This window comes from Cupressus sempervirens, chromosome 10 (assembly GCF_028749045.1).
Source record: "Cupressus sempervirens isolate cs-2001-9-10 chromosome 10, ASM2874904v1, whole genome shotgun sequence".
NCBI lineage: Eukaryota > Viridiplantae > Streptophyta > Pinopsida > Cupressales > Cupressaceae > Cupressus > Cupressus sempervirens.
The window spans coordinates 957,620,757-957,647,609 of record NC_143127.1 but is presented as its reverse complement, the minus strand read 5'-3'; the positions used below and the strand labels follow the sequence as shown (position 1 = coordinate 957,647,609).

The window sequence follows — 26,853 nt, the reverse complement described above, 5'->3', positions numbered from 1 at the left end:
TTCAAGAACCAGGTTTCTCCTATTTATTCATGCATATTATATGCTATTTCTGTAGGTGTCAGTCTTTAGCATTTATTTATATATATGATACCAGAGTTTTGGATTTGATATTAGTTTGTATTCAGATCTTGTAAAGATGTCTTGGTTGTAGATGCATCCTATTCTCTTAGTGCATTAACAGATGAAAGAAAGAATTATATCCATTATGGCTATTGCAAGCATCTATTACAAGTAGAAAATAAGGGTAATTTCTGACCAATTTGAGCAAGGCTCATTACACTTAGCCATTAATTTGTAGATCCTACATATAGGCTTGGTCTTACCAACCTAGCCCAACCCAAAAAATAATGCAAAGGGTGGCTAGTGAATTCAACTTTTAGATAACACATGTGTGAAAAAAAGTGTACCCATTTCATAAATATAATAACTCTATGTGTAAAAAGTGTTTGTAGGTATTAGGCAAGAGCCTATAACATAATGGTAAATTGTGAGTCTCTCATTTGGGAGATCTTGGTTCTGAGTCTACTTGAGCTTAACATATAATAATAACTAATATCAATAATTAATAATAAAAAAATAAGCTAGGCTTTAATGGATTACCCATTAAAATAAAGTGTTTGTAGGTATTATTCAAAATGTGTACTTTTTTTGAAAAAATATGAAAACTTATTTTAAAAAGCATACCCATTTTAAAATAAATACCCATTTTTTTCCAAAATGTGTACCTATGTATAGTGAGATTTATATGGTTGGAAAAACTTTCCCTAATTTGAAACTCAACTTTTTGCATGTACCCAACTAACAAAGTTAACTATCATTGGACTTAGTAATCCTATCCTTATCCTTAGAAAAAAAGTTGAACATGCTCTGCCAGTCTCTTGTATCCTCATTTCACTATTCTTCCTCACTTTGTTTCTCCTCATTCCTTCTCTTTATCACTTTCTTAATCCTTGTTTTCATTGAGATCACTCCAAATAGAGCACTCATCATTATCCCATCAATCACCCTATAGAGACAAAGAAATGACATTTTTGAAATAATCTTTGACATTCATTGACATTGTAATTAAAGCATCCAGAGTAGTGATTTTCTTCTACTAGTGAGTAATTTAATTTTTCAAGTAAGGGTCTCATGTTTTCTTTTCCAGATGGTATTTGTAAACATGAATGCTTACCAAGTTTGATCTGTCTTTATCTTGCACAAATAAACAATATCCAATCTAGAAATGATCACCGATAATATGTAAAACATGAAATGTCAATGATCTGCAAGTAATAACCTCTAAATGCATATCGATAGTATACTTGGAATATCGTATTATTTGATCAGTTATTTCCGCAACCTGTTTTATTGTCACTTATGACAACTTTGACAACGAGAAAATGTTTTTTGGGTAAGACATCTTAATTTCTACATCAAACTTCTGCATATATTAGCCTATTGACTAATTATTCTACTAAAACACCCTAGCTAATGTTGTGTATTGTTTGATAATCTACATACATCAAAGACATTCTACACCAAATGAATTTCTCCCTACCAATAAACTTCATCATAATATTCGTAGGGTTTATGATAACGAGAATCTTTTCCAAAGAGATATGTCCTTCCACCACTTCATGAACAAAGTGTATTGAATATCAATATGCTTTGTTTTGGAATGATATATTGAGTTGTGTGCTAAGTGTAAAGCACTTTGACCGTCACAATGTAAAATATATTCATGTTTTACTTGCAACTCACCAAAAACCTTATGAAGCCAGATTGCCTCCTTGTTAAAATGTGTTTCCACCACTTATTCAACTTCGGTATCTCACAATATCACCATTGTTTGTAACTGTCATACCCATGAGATAATAGTACCTCAAACTAGGGAGAAAACATAACTTGCAATATACTCTCTTATCTTTGTCTTCACAAAAAATTGCATCCACATACCCATTTACTTGCATACTACTCCCACTATAATAGATAGCAACACTTGAAGTGCCTTTTAAATATCTAAGAATCCACTTCATAGTTTTCTAATGATCAATATCAAGATTCTCCATGTACGCAATGATAACCCCACCTGATTGTATAGTCTCTAGTTTGGTGCATATAAGGCAAACATAAGACTACCAACTACTAATGAGTACACTACATAATACATATGTATCTTCTATATGTCTATGTTAGGGCATTATTATGAAGACAATATTATGAATAGAAAATGCAGTACTAATTGGTTGTACATTTTGTATATTGAAGCATTGTAGAACCTTCTCCACAAAGTCTTCTATGACAACCATTTTGTCATATTACCTCTCTCTCTCTCTTTCTATATATATATATATATATATATATATATATATATATATATATATATATATATATATATATATATATATATATATATATATATATATATATATATATATATATATATATATATATATATATATATATATATATATATATATGGATTCTCATTCCATAATTTTAGTTGTACTCCCTAAGTTGTTAATGTCAAACTCCCAAGCAAGATGAGTTTCCAAATGGATGATTGTATACATATTGGAACCTGCAACCAATATATCATCTACATACAAAAGTAGAATGATAAATTTGTCCTCATACCTCTGAAAATAGGAAAAATGACCAGTCTCACATCTATTAAAATGTATACTTATGATGAAAGAATCAAACCATTTATACCAACACCTTAGAGTGTATTTTAAACCATACAATAATTTTTTCAATCTACAAATAAGACTCTCTTTCTTTTTTCCTTGAAACCTTTGGATTCTATATATAAACCTCTTCAAATATATCACCATGAAGGAAGTTTATTTTAAGTCACAATTATTTTAACTTTAAATCAAGACTACCAACAAGAGCTAAAAAAACTTTGACAATACTCAACCATACAACTGTTAGAAATAAGGAATACTTGGGGGAGGGGTGGTTGGGTGAATCAGTATGCCACAACAACTTTTTTTCCATCTATGGATATTAATTTCCAATTTTAAACTTGCATAAATGATTAAACTAGAAAGTAATAACAAACATACAATAAATAAACTCATAACATTGTAGTTTTTTAACTAGGGAAACCCTAGTCAATGGAAAACCCCAATTGGGATCGTACCCACCAAATGATCCACTAATTAAAAGTATCTTGTGAAAGATGTTGACCCTGTTAGGAGTTTGGTTCATACATATAGTGAATATGTTCTTGTTAGAGGACTAGGCCTTGTTAGAATCCTTAACCATGTTAGGAGTTATAATTACAATACATAGGTGAGCTCACTGCTCATACAAAGATATACAACTTTACAAGTAGTATAGATGAATACCAAAACGTTGATTGTGTTGATATCTTCAATATCTGATCAATCCATTTTAGTTCCTTGCATCAAATCACACATACAATTGTCTTCTTTGCTATAACAATCAAAGTCGCATCTATACAATTCCAACAAAATGCACATATGCCAATCATATCATTACAATACAATTGGTAACTTTACTAAACAAATGTTCATTCCTTTATACTGAAATATTTAAATGATGCAGGAGCATCCTAGGTGTAAGAGAAATCTTGCATTACCCAATCATATGAGCTCAGAATGTCCTAATTTCAGAGGTGGATATTCATTTTGGATATATTAGCCTACCAATTGAGGCTCAATGCCATGAGTATTCATGGAGTTATTATGGATTTATTGCATGCAATTTTGGTATAAAAACTTTAGGCTCATCGTTGGAGGCCCAAATGTGCCCAGATGAGGCCCAAAAACTCAATGGATGGGTGCTTCCTTGAATCCAAGCCTATAGCTCAACAATCAAGGGTTCTAAAAAGTGGTTATAATAGCCAATCGAAGCAGTAGTTTGAAAGTTATGGCCTTCCAAAGGTGAGCTGACCAAAGCTTCCAAAATTAATGTCAAAAATGTATTTGGCCGACTCTATATGTATTGTTAGGGTCTGTCATCCCTAGGTATTAAGTTTGAGCATCTAAAACCTTCCCAAGTGGCATAAATTTGCTTATTTAAGGAATGCCCATACATTATCTAGGACAACTTTGAGTGATAGTTTGCAACTTTGTCTTGAAAATTACTGTAATGAAGGCAAACATATGGGTTACCATATTGTAATCCTAAATTTTGCAATTCTGCATTTGTGGTGATAATAAGAAGCCCATATTTTGTTCTCACAATTTTTTGTTATTTCTTTGTTTATGTTATGTCTTTATGGTATTAAGGGGAGCACCCTTCATCAAGTGGTATCAGAGATGGAGTTCTCGAGTGTGTGGACATATTTCTAATTGTGAGGTGGTTCACACCAGGACTATGGTTTGGGCTAAACATGTAGCCTAATCGTTGATTGTGAGGAAATTTGAACTAGGGTTTCAATGGAAGCAAAAAAATGCCTCCACAAAGAGAGTGTGGTGGAAGAGTTGTAGGTGTTATAACTAAGGGTTTTAGAGCCCTCCAGAGACAAATGCAAGCATTGGAAGAAAAAATGCATAGAAGAATAAATCTTGTCGTAAGAGATGAAAATGAGGATGAAGGTGAAGAAGAAGAAAATGTTGAAGTAGAGGCGGTTCTAAACCCATAAGAAGAAAGAATTTTCAAGGCCATCTCCAAGATTGGAAAAAGGCCTAAGTTTGAGGTTCCCACATTTCCAAGATATCTTAACCTAGTGGAGTTGATCAACTAGATCAATGAATTGGAGGAATACTTTGAGTATGAAGATATTGAGAATCCTGATAGGGCTAAGTTTACAAAGGAAAAATTGAAAGGACATGCGAAGATTTGATGACAAGAAATTTAGCTGCAGTGAAATAGAAGAGGAAATGGAAAAATAACTAGATGGGATCAAAAGATAGCTAAATTGAAGTCACAGTTTATTTCTGTAGATTATGAGCTTGCTATTGAATAAAATCCAAGGGTTGAAGTAGGTGGGAAGATATATTCAAGAGTATATTGAGGAGTTCTACCTAGTTTTAATAAGAACTAGCCATGCAAAAGCTGATAAGGAGAAAGTAGCTTGTTGTTTTAATGGGTTAAGGCCAAGTATTCAAGAGGAGTTGAGTCTGGTTCAAATGAATGGTATTAGGAGGTGTACTAGTTTTCCCTAAGAATTGAGGAGAATCTGACCAATTAATATGATACAAAGAATAGTGGAAGAGGTCACAGTGGAAGATCTGGCAGACGATATTATAAAGGCTGAAATGATAATCAGAATGTTAGTTTGTGGTGACTAATTAGGGAAGTACTATACATACTTCAAAAACGTTTTGGGCTACTATTCAAAAATGGTGGGCTACTATTTGACAATGGCTAATATTCACCAATTGGCTATTAATTTTATTCACCAATTTATGGCCAACATGTTGTAACTAGTTTTAACCCTAAAGTGGTAGAAATACTTGTATAAAAGGGCTTAGGGTTAGGGATTGTTTTATAAGGTGTGATGTGAAATTGCTTCTTGTAGTGGTATTGAGTTGTAAGGGATTGCAGATTGTAATAAGGTTGTAATCACTAGATCATAATAATATTGGACTTTCTATTTGGTGGATGTAGCCTAGGGTTTGGGTGAACCACATTAAATTTTGGTGTCTTATGCTCTTTTCTTTGGGATCTATTATTTTTTGATATTTTTGATATTTGCATGTAATTGTTATTTTTGTTTGAGGTTTAATCCTAACATATAAGAACAAGGATCAGACCAAAAATAGCATTCAAAACCAAAAGGGAAATAATTCCAAATGTTTTTATGACCAAAATAATAGAGATCAAAGAGGAAGAGGTAGAGGGCAAGGATTTGGAAGAGGAGGTTTTACTAGAAAAAAAATTTCATTGTGGAGAAGAAAGGCATAGAGAATTTGAATGCTCCCAATGACAAGGAAGGATTGATAGAAGAACTGAAGGCTAGGCTAGAGTTGAAGATGCCAAATCATCACATTCTAAAGATGTTGAAAGAGGAGAAGTCCTAAATAACAAAAGAGTCCTGCTTGTTGAGATAATGGGTGTTGCACACATTGCATAATATTGTTATTTTATTATGTAATGTTGTGCCTAGATGGACGTGCAACATGTAAAGATTCCCATGGAATATTCTTGATGAGTTGTATTGTAACATTGTGAAAATATTTCATGTAATTATTTAATATTGGGGCAAAAAGAATTAAATGCCCAATATTAAATGTGGGGTCAGTGGGTTAGGTAGCACATGGTTTATGTAATACCACTTAATGGTTTTGTGGGACTTGCTACTATATAAGCAACCACAAGGGTAGTTGTTGTAGAGAGAGAAAAAGAGTGACAAGGAGAAGACAAAAGGCAAGAGTCGAGCGGGACAAGGCTTGACAGGTTAGCCAAGGGAACATTTGTGAAGGTTGAAAGCATTGCATGGGATGTGTGGATTCATGCTTGTTCACATAGTTTGCTCGGTTGTGGCTATGGCCATGAAGGCTTCCATGGTTGTATGGAAATGGTATTTTTTGCTGAATAATACAGGGTGATGGATGCTTTTGGAGGCTGGGTTTTTTCCCTCAATGAGGGTTTCCCAGGGTATATCTTATGTCACATTTTGTGGGTATGTTTTCTATTCTCTTGCATGTGGATTTTAATTTTGTGTTTATTTTAGATCTATTATGAGTTATGTGGAAACAGTTATATTCTTTATTGCCAAGTTTCCTTACAAGTGGTATCAGAGCTATGGTTTTATTATTGTAACCCTAGATTGAATCCATGGGAATGCATGAGAGGATAAAAGAAAGGGCAAGATATATGAATGATTTATTGCAAATCTGAGGGTTTTGGGTTTGCTGTTATGATGGGATGTTAAAATATTTGGGCATGTGAAATTGTTGGACAGAAGAGTTTTTCGGATGTTTCATTTAAATGAGGGTTTTGGGGGGTAGCATGTAGAAATGACCTCCTGGGTAAAAACAGACCTCACCATTGGATCTGGGTCGACATTTCCATAAATTTTGATATATAATATGCCCTAGTTTGGCCATGTTTAGACGAAATGAAAGAGTTTTTTGGTTTCAGCCCATGATGGCCGTCAAATTTATTCCCGTCAGAATTTTCGTCACTAAAAAAAATAAAAAATAAAAAATCATACTAAAAATGGTAAAAAGACTATCTTAGTAAAATGGCCATAACTTTCTCTTAGAATATCAAATTTCAGAGTTCTTATAGGCGTTGGAAAGCTAATTCAGAGCACTACAAGATGGTGTAGGTTTGGTTCTATGATTTTAAAATTTTGTCAGGTTTTAAGAGCCCTAAAGTTAGATGTTGTTTATTTTGAGCACGGATTAGGGCATAACTTGGGCATACGGAGTCAGATTTTGGACTTTGAGTAGTCAACGGAAAGCTCTTGGAGAGCTCTACACATTGGTTCAGATTTGGTGTAGGTTTGACATGATTTATTTGTTGATATATTTATATGAACAACTTATAGATAGATTTTGACTATGGTAACTTGTGAGTTTATGGCATTGGAAATTTAAGATTTGATGTCATTGTATACTCAGTTCATATTTCAGATTGGTCTCATGATGATATGGTTATTAGTGTTTGGGTTTGGATATGCATGATGACTTGTTGGGTCTACAAGTTGTGCAGTGTTGTAAGCGGTCTATACTTACAGGTTGCATTTATAGCTTGGTTATGGGTTGTCTTTGCCCATTGATCTTTCATTATTGATGCATATTCAGATTGGTGGCTTGGATTTGGGTTGTGTATGCCCTAAGTCACATGATTTTATCTTCATGTAGAAGGGATGAGATGTTGTTACCAGGTACAGTCATGGCAAAGGATTCTGGTTGACTATGTTGACAGGTTGGACATATTGAGAGCCTGATGCTCGGTTCATGGATGTGATCATGGTGTCATGGATTTTGGCATGACATGATTGGATATACAGGTACATCCTTGATGTTCATTAGCTTGGATTTCTGATATAGTTATGGTGGTATATCTTCTTGGTTGAGGATCATAGTTATTTGGTTTCTTTTGAGGAGCTCATGATGTGCACTTTGAGTTCTTTGATATTTTGATGCCTTGGTTGATTCTCATGGTTAGAGGATGGTTATTTTTCATCATGATGTCATGGATAGCTTGGATAAACAGTTTAGTGGGAGCTTGTGATAGTGATGGGGTGACAGTGCAGGATTAGTTCCTGGTTTGGTTTATATCTTCTTGGTTTGGAGAGGATAGATTTTATGATTCCATAGGTGACTTGGTAACACGGTTGAGTGGGAGTTTTTGGCATTGATATATTTATTGAGTGTTTGTAGATGTTGGAGGTTTGTCTTAGATCCTGTTGCTGTAGAAGCGTCTTTGACATTTGCATGGTGCACTTGTTATCTTCATGGTGTTTGAAGATGGTTAGATCTTGAGGACTCATGGAGTTCTTGGTTATCTTCATGGTGTGTGGAGATGGTTCTTCATGGTATGTGGAGATGGTTTCTTCATGGTGTGTGGAGATGGTTGCAACTTGAAGACTCATAGGGTTCTTGGCAAAGGTGTGGTTTATGCTTTTATTTGGCATGTTATCCTTGGTGTGAGGATGGTTTCATTATTATGTCATGGTATACTCTTGATACGTGTTTAGAGTTGTGACATGTTATAGTGTGTTCATGTGGAGCATGTTATCTCTTTAGTTGAGATGGTAAGATCATGTTGTCATGTTTATGTTCCTGAGGCCATGGTTGAAACTTTGACATTGATCTTGGTTTAGTTTCTTGGTATTGAGTACACTGATCATAAGCTGGATACTTCATGATATTGCTATGTTGCATTTGGAGTTGGCATGGATTGATTGGTTACAGGTGCTCATGGATACTTAGAGACGGTGGTGACGCTGATTTCTCTTGGATTAGAGAAGTATTTGTTAAGATGGTTGATGGTTTCAGTAGGAAGTCTGAGGGGTAGTCACCTAATATGGACTTGAGAGGAGATTGTTCTTAGATGAGTCTTGGTTGGAGACTTGGGTATCTTGATGAGCATTCTCATTCCCCACTCTTGGTCTACTCGGCGGTTTGCTACTTGAGAGGTATAGCCCATTATTTCTCTTAGTTGCATTATATTTATGCTTGTCTTTCATGGATATGGATCTTGAGCTATGGTATATGAGTTAGTTCTGGAGGGTTCATTTGAGATATGGTTTAGCATTGGTTATCTCCATGTGCATATGTTGTTATGCTGGTTAGGTTTGGGAGATGGTTTTATATTGTGCATATTCCTTGGATTAGGAATGGTTATTCCTTGGTTTAGGAATGGTTTATTGAGTTTGATCTTCTTGTGAGAGGCTTACATCCATGATTAGTTATATGGTATGGTTTGGGTGTTGTTGAGGCTTCTTGTTGGGGTTTTATGGAGGAGATCATACTTGCACAATTTACATCTAGAGGTGTGTGTAGAAGGACATGATACAGGTTATGATTTGCATGGTTTCTCTAGTCTTGGTTATCTTCTTGGATGTTCAGTTTTTCTTACATTAGATTTGAGATTGGTTAGAGATTGTGATCATTGGTTTGTGTTCATGTATGTCATGTGAGAGATGACATGGTTATTTCTTTATCTCTTTCCTTTGTTGGTTGTGGAGAACTTGGGAGAGCATTGGAGACTTGTTATGAGAGTTTTTCTTGCAGGATATCGGTTTATGTATTGTGGATGTCCTTGATACTACATGGATTCACTTCTTTGAGATGTTGTGAGTGGATTGGTTATAGATTTGACATTATCTTTTGCAGTGGGAGCTTCTTGGTATATATGTGGCAGGTATTGCTCTTGAGGCTTGTGATTGCAGGTTGCAGATTGGATATGTCGGTGATATGAGAATTCACTTGTTATACCTTTGAGGTATGGATAGTTGGATGGGTTTGGCACTTTGCTGTGGGTGCTATTTTAGCTATGGATATTTTAACAACTACGGATACATGTGATTACCTTTGGATCAGGTTATTTGTGCTTGGAATTTCAATTGGTATAGGATTTTATGATCTTCTAATGTGACAGGTTGGGTGGCTTTCTCTTTGGATGGCTTCTATGTATGTCCAGTAGGAGTGGCATAATAGGAGGTGAGATCATTCATGTTCGAGATGCTGGATACTTTGATTTTGTTGTGGGTACCAGGATGGAGCACTTGGTGTATTTTGATCCATGATGGTGGATGTGCTGGGAGGGATTGTTCCCTTGTTCATTTATGTGGCTACGGATTGACCCTATGCAATGTATACAACAAGTGGGAGATTGTTGAGATAATGGGTGTTGCACACATTGCATAATATTGTTATATTTTATTATTTTATTATGTAATGTTGTGCCTAGATGGACGTGCAACATGTAAAGATTCCCATGGAATATTCTTGATGAGTTGTATTGTAACATTGTGAAAATATTTCATGTAATTATTTAATATTGGGGCAAAAAGAATTAAATGCCCAATATTAAATGTGGGGTCAGTGGGTTAGGTAGCACATGGTTTATGTAATACCACTTAATGGTTTTGTGGGACTTGCTACTATATAAGCAACCACAAGGGTAGTTGTTGTAGAGAGAGAAAAAGAGTGACAAGGAGAAGACAAAAGGCAAGAGTCGAGCGGGACAAGGCTTGACAAGTTAGCCAAGGGAACATTTGTGAAGGTTGAAAGCATGGCATGGGATGTGTGGATTCATGCTTGTTCACATAGTTTGCTCGGTTGTGGCTATGGCCATGAAGGCTTCCATGGTTGTATGGCAATGGTATTTTTTGCTGAATAATACAGGGTGATGGATGCTTTTGGAGGTTGGGTTTTTCCCCTCAATGAGGGTTTCCCAGGGTATATCTTGTGTCACATTTTGTGGGTATGTTTTCTATTCTCTTGCATGTGGATTTTAATTCTGTGTTTATTTTAGATCTATTATGGGTTATGTGGAAACGGTTATATTCTTTATTGCCAAGTTTCCTTACACTGCTGAGTGGTGAGAATGAACCTAATCAAAGAAGGAGCTTGCTTCACACAAGGTGCAAGTGTGAAGTTAAGTACTGTGATGTGATCATTGATGGTGGAAGTACTCAAAATTTGGTGTCAGAAAAGATGGTCACAAAGTTAAATTTGAAGAGGTAGAAACACCCATGTCCTTATCGTATTGCCTAGGTGCAAGATGACCACAAGGTCATGGTCAGTGAGCAATGCTCAATGAAGTTCAAGATTGGAAGCTACTAGGATAAGGTGATGTGTTATATCATACCTATAGACACATGTCATATGTTGTTGGGTAGGAGGTGGAAGTTTGACATGCATGTTGTACATGATGGGTGTACAAATACCTACACTCTTACAAAGGATGGAATGAAACATAAGCTGAAGCCATTGAAGGATATAGATGAAAAGGTATGTAGTGTTGCTAGAATTTGTTTTGTTGATGGAAAGAAGCTCTTAGAGGGTATGAGGCATGAACATACATTTTTTGCAATATTTTGAAAAGATGGAAAAGAAGAAGTAGAAGAAGTACCTATAGAAGTTGTAGATTTGTTGAAAGAATTTCCAGATATTATATCTAATAATGTGCTAGATAGTTTACCACTAGTAAGGAAGATTAGTCACTAGATGGATTTGATTCCAGGAGCCATTTTTCCAAATAAAGCAATGCACAAAATGGCACCAGCAAAAAGTGAGGAGTTGAATAGACAAGTGCATGAGCTGTTACAAAAGGGGTTCATTTAGAAGAGTTTGATTCCATGTGTTGTACCAACAATATTAGCACCAAAGAAGAATGGGGAATGGAGGACGTGTACAAATTCTCACACTATCAATAAGATCACAATCAAGTACAGGATTCCATTGCCAAGGATGAATGATATTATGGACCGTTTGAGTGGAGCTGTGTATTTCACAAATATAGATTTGAAGAGTGGATACCATCAGATTCACATTAGAGAAGGAGATGAGTAGAATACTACCTTCAACAAAGTGAAGGATTGTACAAGTGGTTAGTCATGCCTTTTGGGCTAACCAATGCACCAAGCACTTTCATGCGACTCATGAATGAGGTGCTGAAGGATTTTTTGGGCAAGTTTGTTATTATTTACTTAGATGATATTTTGACATTTAGTAAGATGTTCGAGGAGAATTCGATGCATATGTGAAAGGTGTTTGATAAGTTGAGGGAAGAAAAGTTGTTGATAAACTTAAAGAAGTGTAGTTTTATGAAGGAGTTGGTGTACCTGGGTTTTGTAGTTTTAGCAGAAGGTCTAAAAATGGACCCAAAGAATGTGAAGGTTATCCTTGAATGGCGTACTCCAAATAGTGCTACAAAGGTAAGATCTTTTCATGGACTAGATAGTTTTTATAGAAAATTCATAAAAGGTTTTAGTAGTATTTGTGGACCCTTGACAGAAATAATGAGAGGGGATAGGAAAGAGTTTAAGTGGATTGTAGGAGCAGATAAGAGTTTTAATATGTTGAAACAAAGTTATAGTGCAAATTGTTTTAGCACTTCCAAATTTTAACAAAGTATTTCAAGTAGATTGTGATGCTAGTGGTATTGCAATAGGAATTCTTTTGAGCCAAGAAGGTAGACCTATTGCTTATTTAAGTGAGAATTTGAATGATGCCGAAAGAAAATATTTTATTTATGATCATGAATTTTATTCTAGAGTTTAGGCATTGAATAATTGGAGACACTATCTATTAAGAATATTAGCTTCACGAAAATTGAAGCAAAATAATATATATGATGATTAATCAGTATATTAAAATCTAATTATACATACATACATATATGTACATATTTATATATTATTAGTACTTATGCATTCATATTCATACATATATATATATATATATATATATATATGTATATATGTATGTATATATACATATATATATATATATGTATGTATATATACATATATATATATATATGTATGTATATATACATATATATATATATGTATGTATATATACATATATATATATGTATGTATATATACATATATAAATATATATGTATATATACATATATACATAAATATATATACACATATACATAAATGTATATATATATATACATAAATGTTGTTGGCATAAAGTTATTTGCCATTAGTGACAACACTTTTCTCACAGTATTAACCGTGTAAAGAGGAACTCAGTGTCAACCGAGTTCAGTCGGTTAACATAGAACTTAGTACTAACCGAGTTCAGTCAGTTAACTAAGAACTCAGCATTAACCGAGTTCGGTCGGAACTCAGTATTAACCGAGTAAAGACAGATACAGTGTTAACTGAGTTCGGTCGGTTAACATAGGACTCAGTGATAACCGAGCTCAGTCGGTAAACAAGGAGTTTGTTCTACCAAGTTTGTTTTGCTATTCGGCCGACTCAGTTAAATTTTGTCTACTTTTATTCAGCCGACCATTGCATGTAATTGTAACCAGGATGGTATATATATGTAATGTATTGTATCATTCTATATATATAAAAAAAAAATATGAAGCATGTGAAGAATGTGTGCGAAAGCAAGTAAGCTGAATTTTGAAGGTTTTCAGCAAAGTCAGCATTGGAGCAGAAAAGTTTTATCTGTCATATCAAGGACAATCAGAGCGTAGCGGATCTTATTAGCAATCAGTTGTATTCAGATCCACTATTTCATTCTAATAGGTGAATCAGTTTTTATAAATCCTTTAACAGGGTAGACTTAACAGTCTTTGTACTAAATCTCCTAACAGAGTGCATACTTATGAAGTATGTTTCAAATCCTTTAACAAGGTGGATATAACAATCCCTTATGCTCCTAACAGGGTAGATCACCAGAAGTGATCATTGTATGCCTTAACCGGCTAACTTCCTACTGCAGTAAAGAAGATTTGTGGGTTTCATCCCCACCCCAGTTTTACTTTCTATTTTGGAAGGTTTTTGGGTCACCAAAATCTCTGTGCTTATGTGTTATGAATGTTTACATACTACAGATTAGATGATTAAATATTTTACTGGTTAATATGAATTGATTTAAGATTTTAAGTTTACTGATTCACCCCTCCCCTCTCAATAAACTATTATATCTTGAATATTTCCAACAATTGGTATCAGAGCTAACTTGGTTCTCAGGACAAAGCTTGACAGCTTGAGCAAAGATCAAAGTCAATGGAGATATTCAGATTGGAGAAAGTTATAGAAAATGAAAAGTTAGATCTTGAAATGGCCATGGTTCAACTTAAAGAAGCAAAGGAACATCTTTCTCAATCCCTAAAAAGAAGAAAGGATCTTGCAAAACAAATGAATGATCATCAGTATGTTGAAGTGAAGATTGAAGACCTGTTACCATCAAGCAATTCAGAAGAAGCTGACCAAGCAATCAAAGAACTTCTAGAAAAGAATGGATCTCTGCAAGAAGAGGTAAGAAAGCTTAAGAGAGAACAAGAAATACAATCAATCAGGCTATGTGAAGCTTTGGATCAAAGAAACAAAGCACAAGAAGAACTGGGAGATAGAAGTCATGAAATCTGCAATCAAACTCATTAGTATGAAGATCTCATAGACCAACTCACCAATGCAAATGAAGAAATCAGGATTCTCAAAGCACAAAATGAAAGAATAAGGAATGATTTGAACATTGAAAAGCAAATCAATGAAAGTCTACAGAATGACTTGAGATCAGAAAGAAAAATCAATGAAAGCTTGAAAAATGACCTAATCTCTGAAAGGCAAGTCAATGAAAGGATGATGAAATCTCAGGTAGACGTAAATCAATTGAATGAGCAGAATCTTCAAAGACAAACAAGCAAAGCTGGCCTTGGATACAAAGAAGCTGGTGAATCCTCCAAGCAAGGTGAACAAAGGAATAAAAGATCCACTTGTAATCATTGTGGCAAGATAGGTCATACATCAAACAAATGCTGGAGCAATGGGAAAGCAAAATTCAATGGTAAGTGCTTCAACTGCAATCAGCATGGTCACAAGGCAAATGAGTGTAAAGAAAAACCAAAATTTGAAGGCAATTGTTACAAATGCAAAAAGCATGGTCACAAGGCATTCCAGTGCAAATCCAAATCATTCAATCCAGCTGAACAACTTGTCAAAGCCATATTCGGATGGGACTACAACACCTGGTGCAGATGTCACTATTGTGGAGAGTATGGACATACTGGCATGAATTGTGCCAGACATCACCTAAGAAAAAAAGACACAACTGTAAGGTGCTATACATGTACAGAACTCGGTCATATAGCCAAAAATTGCATGAATATCAAAAGAATTGAAGATGAAAAGAAAATCAAAGCAGATAACATTCAAAAGCAAATGAAGCAGCAATGGATTCCAAAATCTATCGAACAAGATAAGTCAGATAGGAGTGTCACTCAAGAGGTGGGTGACTCTACCATTTCCAATTAGTATTCATATAAGAAACATTGGAACTGCATCTTCCAAGATTTATCCTATGCAGCTCCAAAGGAAGAAGATGGATCAAATTAGTATTGTAGATACACTCTGACTCCAGGACGGTTCAATACTTTACCAAGTTTGGTTTGGATGTAACAAAGCTTCATTAACCGAGTAGCAGTTACCGAGTTGAGTCGGTAAGAGACTTTGCCGAGTTCGGTCGGTCACAACTAAGTTTCATTGACCATGTTGTGTCAACCGAGCAAGGTCGGTTCGTGACCCAACCGAGTAAGGTCGGTACTTCAATATTTTCTTTCAATCGCCGAGTTAATAATATCTACCGAGCTAGTGGATGACAACCTGTCATTTCTTCTGCCATCGTACCAAAACATTTATGGCAAATTTTTTATCAAAAGGGGCAAAATTTGATCTAAATTTTCACTGCGAACAAAGAGCTAAGGTATTTTCTGCAATTTCAGAGCGAGCTTAAGACATTTCCAAGCGAATTTTTCAAAAGAGCGAAAGAATCAATTCAGAATTTTTCTACACCTACCAAGTGACAATGGCATCTGAAAGTGGAAGCTCTAAGACTAAGAAAGGCTCAGAAATGCTGGTTAGAGGAGAGGAATGGAAGGCGCCGAACTTCAAATTAGCACCAGCTATTGCAGAATCACTGGACCCTAATGGTGCCCAATCTCAAATTCCTTCAAAGGTACTTCTTGTCAATGATATAAGATTTCATTTTAAATGCTCTATTCAAGAACTTGGAAACCTAGAAATTGATAATGCCCTAGGTGAAATGAGCATAAATGGAAACCTAAAACCCGAACATAAGCATCTTGAAACAAAAGGGTTAACCCACATTTTGCACTTACCAAGGAAATTTCAAGTTAAATGGGTTAGGTATGTACTCAGTCGAGTTCACAATGGCCAATTGTGGTTAGAGAAACCAGTGCTCATCACAAAGAAAATGATTAACAAAATTACTGGACTCCCCATGCTGAGCAAAGCCAAGGCTACCAAAACCCTAGGTCGGGAGGAATTGCAGAAACTGACCCAAGCAGAATGGGATGGTAGAGGACTTAAGCTGAATACTGTAGCTGACGTCGAATTGAGATTTGGCATTCACGTCATTGCTCACAAAATCTATAGTTCAAGCCATCCAAACAGTGTACCCTGTGAAGCTGTGGATCTGGCGTACAAAATAGTGAAGAAGAATTTAGAATTTGATTTATCAGAATTACTTTTATCCCAATTCAATAAGAATATGGAAAGCATTAGAACCTCCAAGAACAATCCCTGCAAATTCGGTTCGCTTTTGATTTGTTTATTCTTCTATATTCAAAAATCTTTTCCATCAAAGGGATCAGTAGTATGGAGAAAAGATATACCAATTCTTTATCAGATAAACGAGTTCATTGCAGAACTAGGTGAAAATTTTGATATTATTTTGGATAACTATTTTGAAGAATTTAAAGAAAAGATGAATCATAGGTTCCGAATTCCACCCAAACTGGTTGAAGAATACAAGGAAGACATATGCTTCATGGTAGATTGCGACAAGGTATACATTCAGGCAGCCAGGCCTCGAGTAGCATGGGTGAAACCTCTTCGCTATGAGGTAAAAATTGACGAAGCCAGGGATATCATAGAAGCACTGGTGAATGAACCAGTAGACCTAAGGCAACCAATTTTTGGAACATATGATCAAGCTAAGGCCAGAATTGAGCTCCAAATTAAAATCCCTCAGGCCATTAGCAAAGGAAAGAGAAGAATAACCCAACTGATAACAGAAGGCAAGGGAGAAGACGGAGAAGAAGAAGAGGAAACCGAGTCAGACAAGGAAAAGGAGCCTCAACAAAAGAAAGGCAAGGTGATCATCACCAAACCTAAAAGGCAAGGCTTTGTAGTCTTCTCCAGGAGAACAAGACAAGGAAAGAAAGAACTTGTGCTTGTTAAGCCTCCACCCACATTTGAGGATAGATTGAAGTAATTAGAAGCAGGTGCTAGCTTCACAAACTTCAAAGCATTGAAGTTTGAAACCAGAATAGAACAAGAAAAGATGCAGATTGAGGAACTGGTACTGAACAAGATGGGTAAATGGAAATACTCACTGGACCAGATAGCCTCCCAGATCTCCAAAGAACTATTGGAGAGGTTGCAAATCATATGGGAAGCTGCAACCAAGACTGTAAAAGACATCTATGAGCAGACACTGAAGAATCTCCTGCCGAGTTTCACTAATGCTGAAGTGAAAGCATCACTGAAAGATCACGAAGGTAATATGATGATTAGATTCCACACCTGTTTGATACTTGTCAAAGACATTGAGCATGTGGTAAATGATGCAACAAACATGTGGAAAAACATCTATCATCTACACAAATCCAGTGATGACACGGTTGAAATCAATGACATTGACAACAGTGGTGATGATGAAGATGATGATGATATTGAAGATATTCTAGAGGATCTTCATTCAATCATGTTAGAAGTGGAAGAAGAGGCTAAGAAAGAATTAGAGGAAGAAGAAGCTGAAAAAGAAATGGAGGAGAAAGAAGAACAAGCAAGGGTGGAAGAAGATCCAGTACAAATTGCAGCTGAACTCATTGCATCTCCTCCACACTCTCCATCCAAAACAGTTACATCAACTATGGAAATAGCTTCTACTGGTAAGTCCTCTCAGCTCCATGTACCATCTATGCAAGTACCAATCACTTCATTAACCGAGCTGCAGCCACCTTCATTAACCGAGCCTCCATCAGTCTCTGCAGTAAGTTCATCATGCACATCAACCTCTACTGCAGAATGTATAATAAGTGTACCTACAGATACTACAATTTTGACTTCTCTTAATCAAATTTTGGCAACTATTAGCTCTTCCACTCCATCCTGTACAGCAACATCAATTTTTGATACCATTTGCACATCTCTTAGTCTTCCTATACATAGTCCTATTCCAGTCTTATCAGCCAGCCCTGCCTCATCAACTATAGTCTCAGTTCACAAGGGTCAAGATGAAGTCTTTGCTGGAAAAGCAAAAAGATACATGTTTTCCAGCAAGACACTGGATGAGGAAATTGATTTGGATAAGGACATTATCCTTCCTAAAATAGATCTTGATACAGCATCAGTTGATGAAATGAGAATGCTCAGTCAGCTATTAGAGCAGAAGGCTAGGCAGAAACAGCTACGGCATGAAAGAGATCTGGAATATAGCATCATTGAGAGTGCTAAAAATATTATAACAGAGGCTATAGGTGTTGAAGTAGATTCTACTCAACACATTTTGATTCAGTTGGAAGAGGCTGTAAAAAAATTCAATGAGGATACCTCCGGCCAAGAAAAGTTGATTGAAAAGGCAGAGAAGAAATTTGACAATAAGGTGCTTGAGCACATTGCTCAGCATATTGCTTTAAATCAGGTAGAATTGTCTACAATTTTGAATAATTTTGAGAATTCTTTTAATAATGTAACTTCACTTTTTGGAAAACTCTATGATGTTACTAAGTATACCAAGGATATAAAAGAAAAGTTGAATAAAATTGATGAGGATATGAAGGTCAGTGCCCAAGTGCTGCAATCTGACCTCAGTACAAGTTCATCCCATCATCATAAAATAAGATTTTTGTCGGAGAAATAGGCAGAATTGCTGAGAGAGGAAGCAAGAATCAGGTCTACTCTCATAGATATCCAGAATATGATTCTTCCTGTCATGACTTCAATGCAAAAGCATATTGCTCATTCCAGAACATTGATTCATGACAACAATTTCTCAGTTGCAGATCATATGATTGAACTCTCTGCAAAAATTCAAATTGCACTCTCCTCCAGCAAAATTTTGCAAGAAAATTGGGATAAGACTTTGGCTCTTATTCTCAAGGTACATTCAAAATTTCTCTCTCATTTTGAAATCTCAGTGTAAATTATTTGGCATTATTGTCAAAAAGGGGGAGACAGAACTTCAGAACTTCAGAGCTATCTGTGCAAAGATATATGTATTGATCTGTAAATACTGTACATATTGTATGGGGGAGACATACATCTAATAAGATCTACAATTTTGGAAACTTTTTGAAATGTATGTCAATTTCTGTACATAAACTTTGATACATAATTGTTTTTGTCACTAATGCCAAAGGGGGAGATTGTTGGCATAAAGTTATTTGCCATTAGTGACAACACTTTTCTCACAGTATTAACCGTGTAAAGAGGAACTCAGTGTTAACCGAGTTCAGTTGGTTAACATAGAACTTAGTACTAACCGAGTTCAGTCAGTTAACTAAGAACTCAGCATTAACCGAGTTCGGTCGAAACTCAGTATTAACCGAGTAAAGATGGATACAGTGTTAACCGAGTTCGATCGGTTAACATAGGACTCAGTGATAACCGAGCTCAGTCGGTAAACAAGGAGTTTGTTCTACCGAGTTTGTTTTGCTATTCGGCCGACTCAGTTAAATTTTGTCTACTTTTATTCAGCCGACCATTGCATGTAATTGTAACCAAGATGGTATATATATGTAATGTATTGTATCATTCTATATATATAAAAAAAATATATGAAGCATGTGAAGAATGTGTGCGAAAGCAAGTAAGCTGAATTTTGAAGGTTTTCAGCAAAGTCAGCATTGGAGCAGAAAAGTTTTATCTGTCATATCAAGGACAATCAGAGCGTAGCGGATCTTATCAGCAATCAGTTGTATTCAGATCCACTGTTTCAGTCTAACAGGTGAATCAGTTTTTATAAATCCTTTAACAGGGTAGACTTAACAGTCTTTGTACTAAATCTCCTAACAGAGTGCATACTTATGAAGTATGTTTCAAATCCTTTAACAAGGTGGATATAACAATCCCTTATGCTCCTAACAGGGCAGATCACCAGAAGTGATCATTGTATGCCTTAACCGGCTAACTTCCTACTGCAGTAAAGAAGATTTGTGGGTTTCATCCCCACCCCAGTTTTACTTTCTATTTTGGAAGGTTTTTGGGTCACCAAAATCTCTGTGCTTATGTGTTATGAATGTTTACATACTGCAGATTAGATGATTAAATATTTTACTGGTTAATATGAATTGATTTAAGATTTTAAGTTTACTAATTCACCCCTCCCCTCTCAGTAAACTGTTATATCTTGAATATTTCCAACAATTGGTATCAGAGCTAACTTGGTTCTCAGGACAAAGCTTGACAGCTTGAGCAAAGATCAAAGTCAATGGAGATATTCAGATTGGAGAAAGTTATAGAAAATGAAAAGTTAGATCTTGAAATGGCCATGGTTCAACTTAAAGAAGCAAAGGAACATCTTTCTCAATCCCTAAAAAGAAGAAAGGATCTTGCAAAACAAATGAATGATCATCAGTATGTTGAAGTGAAGATTGAAGACCTGTTACCATCAAGCAATTCAAAAGAAGCTAACCAAGCAATCAAAGAACTTCTAGAAAAGAATGGATCTCTGCAAGAAGAGGTAAGAAAGCTTAAGAGAGAACAAGAAATACAATCAATCAGGCTATGTGAAGCTTTGGATCAAAGAAACAAAGCACAAGAAGAACTGGGAGATAGAAGTCATGAAATCTGCAATCAAACTCATCAGTATGAAGATCTCATAGACCAACTCACCAATGCAAATGAAGAAATCAGGATTCTCAGAGCACAAAATGAAAGAATAAGGAATGATTTGAACATTGAAAAGCAAATCAATGAAAGTCTACAGAATGACTTGAGATCAGAAAGACAAATCAATGAAAGCTTGAAAAATGACCTAATCTCTGAAAGGCAAGTCAATGAAAGGATGATGAAATCTCAGGTAGACATAAATCAATTGAATGAGCAGAATCTTCAAAGACAAACAAGCAAAGCTGGCCTTGGATACAAAGAAGCTGGTGAATCCTCCAAGCAAGGTGAACAAAGGAATAAAAGATCCACTTGTAATCATTGTGGCAAGATAGGTCATACATCAAACAAATGCTGGAGCAATGGGAAAGCAAAATTCAATGGTAAGTGCTTCAACTGCAATCAGCATGGTCACAAGGCAAATGAGTGTAAAGAAAAACCAAAATTTGAAGGCAATTGTTACAAATGCAAAAAGCATGGTCACAAGGCATTCCAGTGCAAATCCAAATCATTCAATCCAGCTGAACAACTTGTCAAAGCCATATTTGGATGGGACTACAACACCTGGTGCAGATGTCACTATTGTGGAGAGTATGGACATACTGGCATGAATTGTGCTAGACATCACCTAAGAAAAAAAGACACAACTGTAAGGTGCTATACATGTACAGAACTCGGTCATATAGCCAAAAATTGCATGAATATCAAAAGAATTGAAGATGAAAAGAAAATCAAAGCAGATAACATTCGAAAGCAAATGAAGCAGCAATGGATTCCAAAATCTACCGAACAAGATAAGTCAGATAGGAGTGTCACTCAAGAGGTGGGTGACTCTACCATTTCCAATTAGTATTCATATAAGAAACATTGGAACTGCATCTTCCAAGATTTATCCTATGCAGCTCCAAAGGAAGAAGATGGATCAAATTAGTATTGTAGATACACTCTGACTCCAGGACGGTTCAATACTTTACCAAGTTTGGTTTGGATGTAACAAAGCTTCATTAACCGAGTAGCAGTTATCGAGTTGAGTCGGTAAGAGACTTTGCTGAGTTCGGTCGGTCACAACTAAGTTTCATTGACCATGTTGTGTCAACCGAGCAAGGTCAGTTCGTGACTCAACCGAGCAAGGTCGGTTCATGACCCAACCGAGTAAGGTCGGTACTTCAATATTTTCTTTCAATCGCCGAGTTAATAATATCTACCGAGCTAGTCTCAAGATACTTACACAGATAGAATTATATAGTTCAGTTAGTCTCCACCAATAAATGATCATTCAAATTTACATGGTATTAGAGCCTAATTGTTTGAGAGACTTATAAATTTAAATTCTTGAAAAAAAAAAGTGACAACATGTCAAAAAATTTTAGAGTAGAGGATAGGCTTGAAGGAGTAGAAAATTTCTTCTCATGGAATATTCAAATTACAACAATTCTCAAATAATTAGAACTAGAGTCATTCATTGAATCAGATATTTCAATACTTGAAGATGAGGTAGGAAAAGCCACTTGGAAAAGATGAAATAATAAAGCTAGGAAAATTATCGATGATTTATTGAAAGATCATATTCTTCCATCCATCTCAAATCTCAAAAAAAAATTTGAGGTATTCAAGAAAATTAAGGACACATTTGAAATCAACAACTCAAGTAGATTGACTACATTAATTAAAAATCAATTGATGAATACAAAAATGAATAAAGGATAGTCAATTTCATCCTACTTTGGAGAAATTTATGAAATAAAGAATCATCTATAATCTATTGGAATATATATGGGAAAAAAGATACTGTGGGTGGGGTGAGTTAGGATCTTAAACTTTTGACTTTAAAATTGTTGGTAAACAGATTGTTCTTTTATATTATTACTCTTTATTACTTAATTAAGAACAATATCTGATCACACAAAATTTTAAAGCCTCTTGTGAATAATTTATCTTTACTCTGAATTGATAGGTACAGCTCCCTAAAAAAAATTTGCAATGAATTTTGTTTTCTTCCTAAACTACCTTGTGGTATGCTCTTAACCCGAGAACAGTAGAGGAATAACCAAGTTAGACCTAAATTAAATCCAACTCAGGTAGATAATAACTTCTCCATACTGAAACAGATTCATGTACCCACACATCTTATGAATCCATAAATCCATTCACATAATCAACTGATGCTAAACTAAGTCAAACTCAAATCTGAAATACAACTGATGAATCAGGAAAAACTAATAGAATCCTTTTGTCAAATGAATTATAACAATACTTATTACATTCATTTGTATTCTAGAAAATTGGGGAAATGAAACTCTTTTCTTCCTTAGTTCTCTGTGATATAGAAAGGAAATACTAACTAATCACAATACGTACTAGAATGAAAAATGATTTGAAATAAAATACCATTCAATTATCTCTGCAACAAATAGTACTTCACACCAAAAAAATTTCTGACCTTTCATTAATCATTCAACTTCATACATATAGATTTTGAGAGATGACCATTACAATAGGAATTTTAATCAGTTCATCTTCTGAGGAGACAAATGGCAAGATGCCAGTTTGTCATATTACAAAATTTACAAAATTGGTAGAAGCTGTAAAAGAAAGTGAAAAGGAGGCATCATCGAATCATTTAGACTTCTTCCCCTTTTCAACTTTTACCCTATATGCCTTAGCAGAAACTATAATGGGAACTAATTCCTCATGACTAGGCACATGTACATTAGTGAATCTTAAGAGCCATTTTGAATGTTCTCGAGCCAATTCTTTCACAGAATTTAGATGTCCTATCAATTCTTCAATAGCTATGTGTATGCATCTAGCTAGTATCTATAGCTCTGTCACTCTATTTTGAACACTTGAAGCCATTCCTGACAGGTTACTTAAATACACAGAGAAGTTGTTCTTCATTATCTCTACTCCAATAAGGGCTCTCCCTTGACCGCTAGTTTGTGGGTCAGTGTGTAATCCTTTCATCAATTCAAATTCCCTATCTTGAGTTCTCTTCACTTTATCTTATGTTTCCTTGAGTCCTTTTTCAACTTCTTGAATCATCTCTAGCTTGAATTGCATACCCTGGAGCCATTCAAATAGGGGTTCAGTTCCTTTCTTCAAAATCTTTACTTCAACCACCTCCTTTGCCTTCATCTAGATAATCATTTTTAGGAGGGAAATACACTCATCACATATTGCTTTCTCCACGGTCAAAGTGCATTGATTAGATGAGATATTATCTTTCTCAATCTCCAATTGAAGGATAACATTCCCAATTCGATCAATCAGAGCAACTCCATCCGCATTGAATTTATCAATCCATTCTTTTCCAATTTGACCAAAATGTTTATCTTTCTGAAGCTATGAGATGAAATCTTGTACTTCCTCTATTGTAGGATTTTCAGTAGTAGGCACACTAGTAATGGTTGCCAATGGAACAACTAGCTGCCTGATGAATCTTTTGAGTTCTTCTATCTCAGCTTTCATCTTAATCTTTGATAATTTGAGGCTTTCTAGCTGACCTTTTATTATCTCATTTCCTGATCTCCATAAGCCAACTTTTGTATCATGCTTGGCTTCTTTGAGATCAACTGAATGCAGAGTGAAGTCTTCAGGAGTCATATCCTCAATTCCCCTTGCTTTATTTGGTTTTACAATCTCCATAGTCAAATGTTCGATCTCTAGATCCTGCCCAAGTATGGACAAAGTTTTCTGCTTCTTAGCTTTTACTATGGCCGATCCAGAGCGTACCACTTGAGACACAACATCCTTTGTAGGAACACTTTCATCTTTCCTCTTTCTTTTTCTTTCTAAGGTATCTTCAAGCTAGGACTCCGTACCAATCACCTTAGAAGCCATTCCGAGTGACTCTATGCTGAACATTTTCTTCTTTACTAGAGTCATTGCTACTATTGGTGCAAAGAAGGGGTTCTTTGGATCTTGAGAGAGGAGACGAGATGAACCTGAGACATTCTCTTCTTCTTGAGTTCTCTTTGTAGCTTCATCAGATTCAATGGACGTGCTATTGTTTCTCTTATCATCTCCAATCTCTACTATCTAGATGGGAGAACTAGTTGGATTCAAAAGAGAAGCACCTGCAGATGGAGTAGGACTATGATGAGGTGATGAAATAGGGGTAACACAGGGGGATAGAATTGGAGTAGCATGTGGAGATGGAGTTGGAGTGGTGTGAGGAGGCGAGGGTGAAGCGGTGGTTCCATCTTTTGGCTCTTCTGTCCCTTTTTCTTTAGTACCAGCCTGAGCTCCAATCACTGGTAGAGAATCTCCTTGGAAAGTTGGAGCTATTGAAATATTCTTCTCTGCAGGTTGATAACCTCCTCCTATAGATTAAGTCGACCCTTGAGTAGCTGAAGTTGTAACATTGGGTGTGGCACTTTGAGAGGAAGTGGGAGTAGCAACGGCTGGAGAAGCTTGAGTAGTCTTGCTCCTGCTCTAAATTTGTTTTTGTTGTCCACTCAACCCATTTCCTAATTCTCTTGATGATCCAAGCCATCATAACATCAATATCTTCTTCTATATTTACACACGGCTTGGAGCTGATTGGGATGTTTCTTAATTTGGTCAAATATGTATTACCATACATATTTTTCCCATCATCTTCTAGCCCTTCCACATCCAACTCAATGCCATAGGTCTTTATTTGATCTACTGTGAGTCTCGCAAAGGCATGGTCTCGACTCTCTAGCTCATCTCTACAATCGGCCCAGTAATATTCTATAGTAGTTACATGTTTGACGACGCTTCCAATTTGAAACACATCTCTATCATACCCATTTGGATCAAACATGGTTCTTATCACTTCATACTCCTCCAGTCTATATTTATTTTCAAATGCTTTGAGTATGTTCTTTGCATCAGATCTAGATTCACAAGTATAAGCTCCAACTTTTATGGGGAATTCATACCCCTTCTTTCTCAAACTAGCACTCAGTACATTTACTTGGATTGCTTGCCTAACGATCTTGATGAGCATGATCATATCATCTGGATATCTAGGAAGCTTCAAGGGAATTCCATCAAACACTACAAGATGTAAATAAGAGAAAGATGAGAATTGGATAAAATAATAGCCAAACTAGTTGATGACTGCCACTGCTTCTGGGCTGAACCTTCGCTTTGGACACCCTTGGAGTTCCTTGTAGATTCTCATAGTGAATGCATCATTAACCCAGAGATACTTCACATAGCTATTCTGTAACTACAAGCATGGATAAAACTCATAGCTTTTTACATCTTCGAGAAAATTCTCTATTTTGGGGAGTCCCAGCCACAATTGTAGGGAAGCCAACATGTATATCAAGAAAAATGACATATAAAATGAATTATAAAACTTGGCCGCGCCAAGAGCCCTAGAAAGATGTTCACTAACTTCAAACACCCAGTCAACATATTGTGTGTCTGAGCAGATAATTTGCACCATAAAGAAGTATTGTTCTATAAAATTGAGTGCTTCTACATCACCTTTTAGTCGATGTAAGAGGACCAAAATATCCACAATTTTGAGCATAAGATCCATGCCAAATAGGGTTTTAGGGACCTTACTTTTTGCTCCCCTGGGCTTTTGGAACTAGGAGTTCATGATCTCCTTCTGCCACACCATCTTCCTCAGGGAGAATTCGGACATGGCTCCTCTGATTGTTAGCTAAGAGAAATTCTCTCATTTCAAAATCCACAAAAAATTCACCACCGCTTGCCTATCAATTGAAATCAATACCATTTGATCATGCAATAGGATTTTCTTGGTGTCTGGGTTGTAATGATTGATACATTCCATAATTAGCTTAGGAGCTTGTACTGGGATAGGAAACTCAGCTACTTCCACCAGTCCACTTCCTCTGAGTTTCTCCATTATAGGGTGAATCGGCTTAGTTCTCAACCTT

The 26,853-nt window shown here is 35.8% G+C and overlaps 1 pseudogene; it reads right to left on the bottom strand.

Annotated features, from left to right (window-relative positions):
• The window catches only part of LOC149537156 (methylesterase 17-like), a 63,055-nt pseudogene that overhangs the window by 31,337 nt on the left and 4,865 nt on the right, over positions 1-26,853 (bottom strand).